General features: G+C 36.4%; 1 protein-coding gene across 1 annotated transcript in view; it reads left to right on the top strand.

Annotated features, from left to right (window-relative positions):
* The first annotated feature begins 9,349 nt into the window (after positions 1-9,349).
* LOC117721372 (uncharacterized) overlaps positions 9,350-11,449 on the top strand; it is a 56,409-nt gene continuing 54,309 nt past the window's right edge. Inside the window, exon 1 of the mRNA XM_076913742.1 lies at positions 9,350-9,499. The gene's annotated coding sequence lies outside the window, so the exon portion shown is untranslated. The remainder of the gene's footprint in view (positions 9,500-11,449) is intronic.

The raw sequence follows: 11,449 nt of genomic DNA, 5'->3' as shown, positions 1-11,449 counted from the left end.
CCAGTGGCATCTCCATAACTACAATTCCTAGCTCTGTCTACTTATATGAAATGATCCTAGAAAGGCTGCTTTCCCAGAGGCTCCTCTTTGGGTGTTCCCTGGAGCTGTGGGTATGATGAGCTCTCAGAATCCCTCTGGAGCAAGAAGTTAGGCAAAGAGAAGTGAAACACGCCAGTTCTATTCCTCAGATGCCTTCTCTTCATCTTGTTACCAGGGTTTATGCCTTTGTCATGAAATCAATACTTCAGTAAGAGACAACTAATTAATAGTAATGTTGTGGGAAGTTATTTCAAAGGAAGAAATGAACAATTGTTATGATTAATTTTACAGAGAATCTCCCCCTATGGTGCCTTTATCTCTCTGTATTATTATTATTATTATTATTATTATTATTATTATTATTATTATCTTTACACCCCAATCACTGTCCCCACTTCTGGTCCCTCAAACAGTGCTCTATCTCCTGCTCTCCTCCTCAGAGAGGGTGGAGCTCACCCCAGTAGCCCCTTAACCCTGGCATATCAAATCTCTATAGGGCTAGGCTCATCCTCTCCTACTGAGTCCAGGCAAGGCAGCCCAGTTAGAGAAACATATTCCACAGACAGGCAACAAATTTACAGCAAATTGAATTGTTCTCTAAATATCTTTTTATCAGCATATTTATTCATAGTATTGTTTCCTAAAGGTAAAATGTGAACCAAAGTTCAAAGTGATATAGTATGCATAATAATAATAACGTGTGGTGACAAGTACCATTGAAGTGAGTCTGTACTCATTAATCAAATATATATGAACCACTTTCTGCTTTCCATACCATGTACATAGGGAAAGATGATAGAGAGAACAGAGTTTCTTTTCTCTCAAGAATGGCATATATAGCTTGATCAGGCTAGCCATTCTTTTCCTGAATATACTATTATTCCTGCCCATCATGTTAAAGCTTATCTTTAACAACATCAACATGTTGGCAGCAAAAGTACATGGCTTGAACCTCAAAATGGACCCCCAGACAGAGTTATTAAATTAACTGGCTGGCAAGCCAAGGATGGGTAAGATTCTGCACAGAGCCTTACCAACCTAAGACAGAAATGTATTGCTTTAGATAATGCATATTCCATGATGGGTAAGGAAGGTTTTTTTGTCAGAACGATCTAAGACAGGCTCAGTCTTGCTAACAAAATAAAAAAGTGGGAGAGGTGGAGAGCCTTTGGGGTTGCTTGGCAAGAAGTTGACATGGGCTAAAGACAACAAAATGGGCTGCTTGGCAGGAATATGACATTGGCCAAGGACAAGGAAGTAGGCTTCAAACAGGAATCGGATGTTAGGCTAGAACAAAGAACTAATTTCAGGTAGGAATCTAACTCTTAGGCTAGAACAAAAGTAATTTCAGTCAGGAATCTAAATATTAGGCTAGAACAAAGAAGTAATTTCAGACAGCAATCCAAATTTTAAGCTAGAAAAAGGAAGTAGACTTTAGACATGAAAATGACTTTGGGCTAGGACAGGGAAGTAGGCTCAGATACATTGGTCATCCTGATAAGCCTTTAGAAACAGTGATCACAGGAGTGTTCATGTAATTGGATTTAATGCCTTGTGTTTTCTTTGACTATTTGTGTTTATTGTATTGCTTGTTCCTCAACTATTTGCATCTATTATATTGCTAGACCCTCAACCTAGAACTGACCTTATTACATACATGTAATCGAAATGGTATAAAAGCATAAAGGAAGAGAGGGTATAGGATAGGTGGTTCTAGGGAGGGGAAGTGGGGATAGGAGATGACATCTCTATTGTAAATAAATAAAATATCTAATTGAAAAAAAAGCTTAGTTTGTAGTGTGAAACATAAACTTTAAATAGAGACTTAAAAATATAAAACAAGGATATGTAAACATGTGAAAAGGTATCAACCAAACTCACAATAATGTGTGTTCTATTTGAAACTACATTGTGATATTTCCTTTTGTTGTTGTTGTTGTTGTTGTTGTTGTTGTTGACCAAGATCTGGAGGTTTACTAATATATGTGGTTGGGAACATGTAAATTGAATAGGTATTTTCAATTCCTTACAGGAGTATAAGATAATACTCATTTTTACAGAGACCAGGTTATCCCAGGTTATTCTATTTGTGGGAATTCATCTTGCATGTGTGTGTGTTTGTGTGTGTGTGAATACATATACACATATATAAATGTATTTTCTTTTAGTCTTATTTGTGACTGTAAGGAGATCAGAAGCAACTCAAGAGCTCCCCAGCAGAGGACTGGTTAGAAAACAAAGCAGGAAGTTTCACAGATCTTTTTGATCAAAATGAGAACACACTTCCAGGAATGATATGGAAAAAACTTCCAGAATGTATAAAAATACTGACATTAGTTTGCTTTCAAGTTGTGAAAACACAATTTTTTTTATGAATATGGTGTGTGTTAAAGCATAGAAATGGGGGAAACTAAGTTTTGGAGTTGGAGAAACACTCTCTCATATTATGTCATGTGGATTACTTTGATTATTAAAATGATAGATTTATATTATCTACTAAAACAGTTGCACTCACCTTAAAAATTCACTTTAGTGTGATGACATTTTGTCCTGCTGCAGCAATCAATGATGACTACATATCTTCTTGAATTATTGTGTGACTGCAGAACACTCTATAAAAAGACTTTTGGTCTTATGCCCTCATCATCAAGTATAGACCCTAGAGATGAATTAATTTGCTCCAGGAGATGGTCAGCACTTCTTTTGGTTTCACCGAGTATGTTTGCATAGTGTTCTATTCTCCTCTAAACTACTTCTCAAAATAGATGGGTTGAGCTAACTGCAATTAGGAAGAGCAAAACATAAGGAGAAAAAAAAGTTATGGTACCCATTTACATAGGCAAGAAAAATGATAGGGCACTCCAGGGTGTCACTGAACACCTTAGTTCAAAGGCAGTGGCTGAGTTGAATTATTACCAGTTTGACTGCCCTGCACATGATAAATGTGAAATATGTGAGAATCAGGCAAGAACCTCCATTATGGAATTTATATGTAAAACGTTTCAAGTAGTATCTTTCTCACATAGCTATTTACTTTTCCATTTGTTTTACATTTATCAAATACTTTAACACAGGAATTCTCTCAGTGTATCTACTGTCCTTATTTCACAAGAAGGAAAGACAAGCAGCAAAGGGGGTAAGTGACAAATTCAAAGCATCAAGGAGAAAAACTATTATAAATAACGATCAAGCCATGGAAAATGATGTGCAAATCCTATGCCATGCATCTGGAGTAAAGGGGATCTGTTACCAGATAGAAACGCTCTTAAGTGCCCAGAGCACACTCAGCTACTTTGTATGTTTTGTGTCTTTTCATCTTTAGTTTGAATTCATTATTATGTTTTATAGATATGGAAATGTATTTCAGAAGAGACTTTTTGCCCAGAATTTTATAACTAAAAAGAGAAAAAAAATTGGATATGTATAGACATGTTTTCCTCTTTTTGCCATAGTCAGAAATTACCCATCTGGACCTGCATCAGGTGTTTTCCTTTTTAAAGCAGAGTAGAGCAGGAAAGAGAAATCAGAAGTCAGATTGCTTGCCTTACACATTTAAGGTCCTAAGTTCAAAACAGTGTTGCAATCACAGAACCAAGCAGTCTTAAATTGGAAAGAATCTGAAAAGACATCCACACCCAGGCCATGTTTTGTAGGGAGTGAAGGCAGTCAAGAATGTTGCGATAGAGCAGCCGAGGTACCAAAATGAATCTAAGGATGAATGTGTGTCTCTTTGTATATATGAAGTTCAGTCCAGAATTACTTCTATATTTACTTTAAATAATGATACCCAAAAGAATGTGTAAAGAAATGTAAAGCTGGACAGTGGGCTGGATAAGTGGATCATTGTGTATTAGCATCTGCTGCTAAGCCAGGAAACCAGAATCCTGTCTCCAAGCCTCACCTGGTAGGAAACAACTAACTCCTGAACATTGTTCTTTGATTTCTACATGTACTCAGATGCACGTGTGCTCGCAGGTGTGCACACACACACAAACATACATATACACAAACAAATAAACTTTTTTTTTAAAAAAAGAAGTGGGTATTTCCTGCTATAATACAGAAATTAAAACTATTATTGACCAAATATAAATTAATTTTAAAAGTATTCAAAACTCACAGAGTAGTTAGTCTGTCTTTGTCAAGTTCTTTCTAAGGAGTTATGCATCTTTTAGAATTTTATATCTCCTCCTTGGTCTTTAGTTCAGTCACCAGAAAAGTGAGAGCAAGTCATCTCAGAGGAGAAGGTGGTAAGGAGCCCAGGTGGGCAGAAGAAGGAAGGAAGGAGTCTTTAAGCTTCAACTTTTCATTTCTATTCTTTTATGTGTTCACTTTGTATTTATAGTATTTATTTATATGTGTTCCTTCATGTGTGATTTGTTCATTTGTTTTTTAAAAAATGGAGAAGTTAGTGTTTTCTGGGGAGTTTTATTTCAGTTTTGTGTAAGACAGATGGGTCCACATCTTGCTAAGGCTGTGCAGCAATGAAGAGAAACAGCACACATGTGCTACACAGTGACATTTTGATAAAAAACATAATCTATTATTACCATGAAACAGTCAGCAAGACTAAGAATCCAGGCATGTGGACTCAAGCCTAGACTTGAATGGTACTGACTGAAACCTCAGTGGTAATGGTCACAGGATATAGAAGTTGATGGACCCTTTATCTTCTGAATCCAGTGACTTTAAGGACCACACTTAACTCTTACATTTGCTCTTCACTGTGGAATATTTCTAACTATTGAGCTCACTCTTGTCTTCCCATATTCTATCTCTCTGAGTGGGAGGGAGTCCATCTTCCACTGTTATAACCAGCCAATTACCACAAAAGGCATCATTTCCTCTCTAATCTTATAATAATTATGGGGTCTTTCTAAGGCTCTGTGTCCTGATGAGTACAGTTCCTTTAGTTAATACAGTACAAATGATATTGGTCCTATCCTATAATAATGAATATTTCTCTCCAACTGTAAAATTGATGGTTATAAATATATAGATTCTGGTTAAGCTCCTAGTGACTCATCTAAATGGGATTTTAAAATGGACAGTTACGAATATCATTTCATCTAACCTTAGTTGAAAATTCTGCTAGTACAGTCAGTGTCTAGTATAGGTAAGTAGCTGGAGACTCTGGTGTGTATTTGAAAAATAAAGAATGATGTACATGCATGATTATCTGTCTTGTTTCACTGAAGGGCCACTAAAATAAAAGTGTTTGGTTAGCAAAACAATAAGCTGCGACAACAGGGACTATAGAGAGAAGCTGCAGTGCTCAGAGACTATAGACATAATAGACATGGAGAGGGGAGACCAGAATACATGTACCTCTCTGCTCAAAGGCTCACTAACATAATGATTCTGGAAGCGTTTGAGCTAAGTGTTTAAAGCAACCCTTCACTATTCTTCCTTTTCAGTAACTCTCAGGCAATTGCCTTGATCATCCCTATCTTTAGCCAGCCCATCCATTTATTTCCATATCCTGTTTCCAAGACAAGAAAATTTAACTCCCACTGATGGCTACTGATGTAACACATCCTGTTTGAGCACATGTCTCACAGGGAAGTGGAAGAGGCAGACTTTAAACAGCTTCAGAAATCCTTTCACAAAACTTTTCTTCAGAGCGACTCAGGGGAACAGAGTGCAACACTAACAACTTTGCTAATGAGAAAACAAATGAATTGCTTAATTAAGATGGAAAAGTCAGAAGCCAGAGCAAGGGAATAGTTCCCATGAGGAAGCCTATGCCCAATTAATGACACAGGCCCTCAACTTCAATAATTATCCGCATTTTCTCTTCAGAGACCACCAGTGCAGGAGTTATGTAGTAGGAGCTTTGGGGACACTTTCTTCACTTCCTCCAATTAGTCCTAATTAGGATCAAGGGAGCAGAGACTTGTATGTCAATGAAGCTGTTTTAGGTTAAGTCTTTGTAGGAGTCCTTCCCCTTGGTTATGTCAGGGATGTTCCCTAAATCATATATTTGCTTTTCGTACCCAGCAGATGTAATAATGTGTCCTAGACTGACACAGGCCAGAGTTTAAATCCAGACTTTGCCCTTAGCTATCTCCAGTATAAAGTGAGCCACAGCTCTTCCCTGGTCTCAACATTTTATACACAAAAGTGATTGAACTACATGATCTTTATGGTGTTTGAACTCTACTTCTAAACTATGGTAAATGAGATGGAACATAAAATAAGTACAATATAAAATAATCCCATCCTAATATCAAGGCACCAGTAACAAAAGAGTCAAACCAAGTCCAGTAGACTGACTCTTGATTACACACATGCATACATGGAGGAGTGGGGTAGGGGAGGAGAGCTGTAGCATGTGAATTCAAGGAAATTAGCCATTTTTGTGTTCTCTTCTGCTCTTTTAGAACATGTTATAAGTTGCCACTTTTATGAAAAGAATGCTCATCTTTTTTATTTCAAAAATATTTTGATAATTGCCTGTCTTTACCTCCCTACTTGGCTATACACGTATGTGTTTATTGTGACTCTGAGGTGCTACTAAAAAGTAAAATATAAAACAAGTTAATAATATCATAGAATATTCCAACAATGTCCTTAGATTTTAATTCTAATCCCATACTTGATCAATTTTAAAACATTTCACATAATTTACATAATTCATTTTGTCCTAATTTTCAAACTGAAAGTAGAAGCTAAGTGTAAGAAAGTAGTAGCTAAGTTAGTTTGCAAAGCCTTCTGAATGGGAAGGCTTTTTAAAATAACTTAGCTGAACATAGAGCAAGCTGCTGTAGGGAAAAATAAAACCTAACTTTGCTGACTTCTATTATTCTTAGCAGCATAAATGAGCCTAATTCCAAACACAAGAAATGATTTCTAAATCTTAGAAGTATTTGGTTAGAGATAAGTTCAATGAATGACTAAGATCTGAGAGGTCTTCAGTTGTGTATACATATGGTGGTTTTTAGAATTCATTAATCTATGACAGAGGCCAGAACTCTGAGATGTTGGATGTACTCATGACTCATGCCATGATTCAGACTCTCCTCTCTTTGAAGATCTGAATCTCTCCAGGTATATGAACTGTAGTTTGTCCAGGACTAACAGACTAGGATGAGCTACTGTCCTGCCCTTCCTGGAATGAAAGCTCGGCTGTGACAGTTCAGCAAATGCAGTACTGCCTTGATGAGTTGTAGGAAAGGATCACAGCATGGAAAGTGTTCAAAGCTTGGCATGGAAAATAAGTTCAATTACTATTAAGGTTCCATCTTCTCTTCTGTGACATTCCTCACAGAACTGAAATATTTAACACATAGGCAATCATGTAAGGTCTTTATATCATAAAACATCTACTTTATATGTTTTCTGCAAAAAAAAAAAAAAACACAACCCACAAGTTACCTTTACATTATATGACATTTTTTATTTATTTGTCTTTATTATTTGTAGAAATTTGGAGTTTATAGAAAATGGTGTGAGGACCAGTGTGAGACTCAGTGAATAAAAACATTTACTCACAGACCTGATTACCTTTGTTAATTATGCTGACTCAATGAAGTAGCAGGAGAGTTGTCCACTGACTTCCATATGATTACTAGGGCATGCATATACCTACAGAAACACACATACACACACACACACAGAGAGAGAGAGAGAGAGAGAGCGAGAGAGAGAGAATTTAAAATGAATGAATGGTGTCTATATTACAGTTTCCATATGTACTTTGCTCCAACATATGTACTGCCTCCCTCATTATCAGCATTTGTCAAAACAATGAGATATTTGCTATATGAAGATTTTCAGCCAAATTCATAATTTTCATGAGATTTTTCTCTTCATGTTGTCATGTTGTACATTTTGCAGTTTGGGACAAATGTGTAACATTACAGTATCATATGGAACACATTACCCTGATATAACCTGTTCTCCTCCAAGTCCATGTAATGCTTGATATTGTTTGTAGTCCTGCATCTACATATTTGCCTTTCTACAATGACAATTAGTTGGAACAGGATCTGAAGAAAGCGTATCTCCTGATGCTCCAGCAAAAGGCTCGAATCTACCAGCAAACACAACCATTCATTTGCATGGGTAAACTCCTGTGACTGGAGGAAGTAGTTTTTTGTTGGCTTTAAAGTACTGTGGCTTGATTGGTGGAAAGACAGTTTTTCAGTTGCTTGAAGATGTACCCTGAGTGCTACAAATTTTTCTTGTCTGTAAACACAGGAAATCTATTCACTTTGGAGTAAGTAGAAAAGTTATCCTGGTTTAAGCAATGTTATTACAACATTAGGCTTCATGAAAGGTTTCTCTCAAATAGCTTTTTCTTGACTTTTGTTTTTTCCCAGTAGAGAGAGCAGAGCTGGTAATCTCAAGAAAGGTAAGAAGACAGTGATCAGAAGAGAATAGATTGTTGTCCCACAGTCAAAACTCTGACCCATAATTGTTCCTGTCTGAAAGAACTGCAGGGATAGAAATGGAGAAGAGCCTGAGAAAATGGAAGTCCAGTGTCAGGCCTAAAGTGAGATCCAGGAAGTATTTGGATCTGACATAGGGATGTTAGCGATAAAGACAACCAGGGCTACTAAGAGCTGAAGAATGAGATGCTGGCGACTGACAACCGGGTGCATTCCAGACAGCTGCCAATCATTAAGGGCCAAGAATTCTAACACCTCAGCCAATAAGCTGTGACACCAGGCCACTCTCAAGGTCCCAGGATCACAAGGGAACTGTACATTTGCCACTGCTGTTCACCTGCTGCTTCCGGAAGTTGATCGTGAAAATTTCCAAATACCAGGCTAGAAGTCGGTGGTTAAATCACACAACCATAAGCCTCCAATCTAAAACCTCAGGGCCACAAGTCTCTGGCTTCTGAGGGGTTTGGCGCTTGTAAACCCTGGGTGTATTAGACTATTTCCTAGGCCTTGGGTACATTAATATACTAAAAACTCCAACTCACCTGTCCATAACTCGTATCTAAGTAGAAGAACCTTGGTCAGCTATGTTTAACACCTTGATATAGGTGCACTATGTATGTAAATTTTATGTCTAATGACCAGAGTCCATATGTTTGCTAAAAAAGTCAAAAGCTTAGAAATTCCTTATTTAGTGAGATTCATCAGAAAAGAATGTGAGCCTGACTAAGCTGTGATTTTTTTTTTTTCATAGTGACCACAGTGTTTAAGGGTCATTAAAAGGTTTCACAAGCCAGGGATATTGAAAGCCATGAACAAAACTGGGAGGAAGCCTGGCTGTTTCATGACTCCTCACCCCAGGGAAACAGCTCAGTGAGAGACACACCCAGTGCTGCTTAAGAAATGAAACTATTCTGAAAGTTTCATAATCGCTAGTATCTTTCTTTCTGCCCCATTGTTCAGTTTCTCATTTACTGACTTATCTGCCTACCTACTCAAACCAAGCAGGCCACTTCGTGTGTCATTAAAGGTCTCAGGATCTGTACATTGCTGCAGAAATTTCCAGGGAGGTGAGTGAGTCCTGTCTGTTTCTTGAATATATGATCAGATCTATCTGTGAAATATAAAGGGACATAGAAAAAAATCAGTGTTGAAAGATGAGGGACCAGGGCTGGTACCAGCTGCACTCACATCATTGAACCTGCTGTAGCTGGTTTCAGATGCTTCACTAGGAAGATGGTAGATGACAGAATAAAGATGATACCTCTATTCCTATGGCTTTTCCTGAGTTAGTATTTAAAACTGATCTTCAGTTATCTTCATTAGAGAACACATGGAAGCAAGGTGATTGAGGGGAATGACTGAGTAAAAGACAAGGCAAAAACATGAAAATGATAATTAAAATAATGTTAAATGAAAACCACACTTCAACATGAATATAGTATGCAGTTTTGGGAATATACAAAACTGAGATTTATACAAAACATGAAAACTCTCATTAGCCTATAGAAGAAAATGTCACAGTTTTGTGAATACAGTTATTTATATAGAGTGTCTTGATATTTTTGTGTTTAGGTCTACTTTTAGCACGCTTCTATATCAGATGTTAGAGACAATATTTGTCATACTCTCTTCTTCATTCCAGGATGGAGGGGAACTCTAATGGGGTAAAGTTAAACTTGTTCTCTGTTACTATTTTTTTCTAAAAATTTTCTAAGTTTTTTATTGTATTTTGCCTAACTTTTCAGTAGTTGAGATATGCATAAATTTCAAACCATAGTCATGATTAGTCAATCTCATACTTTTTTAAATTTATATTATTGCTTGTTGTTGTTATTGTTTAAAACATAATTTTATTATCCAAGCCAGATTTGCCTGGAACCTGGAGCACAGGTGACGCCAGCCTCAAACTTATAGTCGCCTCTGCCTCTGCTTGAGGCCTTGAATTATAGATATCCACTACCATGCCCCTCTTAAATGTCTATTTTTTATTTTACTACATAATACTATTTAATGTCATGGGAGTAATGTAGTTATGAAACTAATATCTGTTATAATTTGACAATTATATAATTAAAATGATTTCACTTTTCTCAGGTTGAAATCTTTCATTATTAGGTAGTGAGCCTCCAGGTTTTATGATAATTTCTTACATGGCCCTTAACTATAATAATAGAGAATTTTGGTGTCTTTAAATTACTCTACCAGTATCAAAATTTTCTAATTTTTTTTAAAAAAATCATCAAATTCTATTTTAAGCAATACAAAGAAAGGTATTATTTTTTCTAAACCACTTTAAAATTTTCTCATTTTATGTTTTTGTTTTGTTTTGATCTGTTTTGTTTTTGTTTCTTAGACTAGGTAACGGTAACATTGATTGGCTTAGAACTGACTGTGTAGAGCAGAATGGCCTCAAATTCAGAGATTTTTAGCAATCCATGCCCCTTAAATGCTATACATTTTTACATTTTTATTTTAGATGATTTATCAATTTTTCTAACTTATAGGCCTTTATATGGCACATTATAAAATCAATTTGCATATATAATGTGTAGTAGTCTAGTCCAAATAACACGCAATTCCATGTCTTCAACAATCAATAATTGTATGTGTTAGGATTTTATATTTGGAATGAGACTCAGGCTGTTTTGATGTCCGTTACTGAACTTCATTATGTTTCTCCTGCCACTGCCTCTTCCCCATCTCTACTGACCACTATTCCATTTCATTCTTCTGCAAAGTTTATTTTTGTAAATAACTGGAACATGAGATATTTGTCTTTCTATATCGGCCTGTTTTACTGAACATACTTATCTCCAGTTTCATTCAAATGTATTCAAACCTTCAAATGACAGAAATTTATTGCTTTGAATGGTTAATGAATACTTGATGTGTGTGTTTGGGGCGATGTGAGCAGTTATATACAAATCACAGTATGTATGTAGAAATCACAGGACAGCTTTGGGAAGCTGTTGCTTTATAAAAGTTCCAGAGATCTAATCTCAGGCCATAAGGTTTGC

The sequence above is a fragment of the Arvicanthis niloticus genome, chromosome 16 (genome assembly GCF_011762505.2).
Source record: "Arvicanthis niloticus isolate mArvNil1 chromosome 16, mArvNil1.pat.X, whole genome shotgun sequence".
Taxonomy (NCBI): Eukaryota; Metazoa; Chordata; class Mammalia; order Rodentia; family Muridae; genus Arvicanthis; species Arvicanthis niloticus.
The sequence above is the reverse complement of the archived record's forward strand: the minus strand, read 5'-3'. Positions and strand labels throughout refer to the sequence as shown.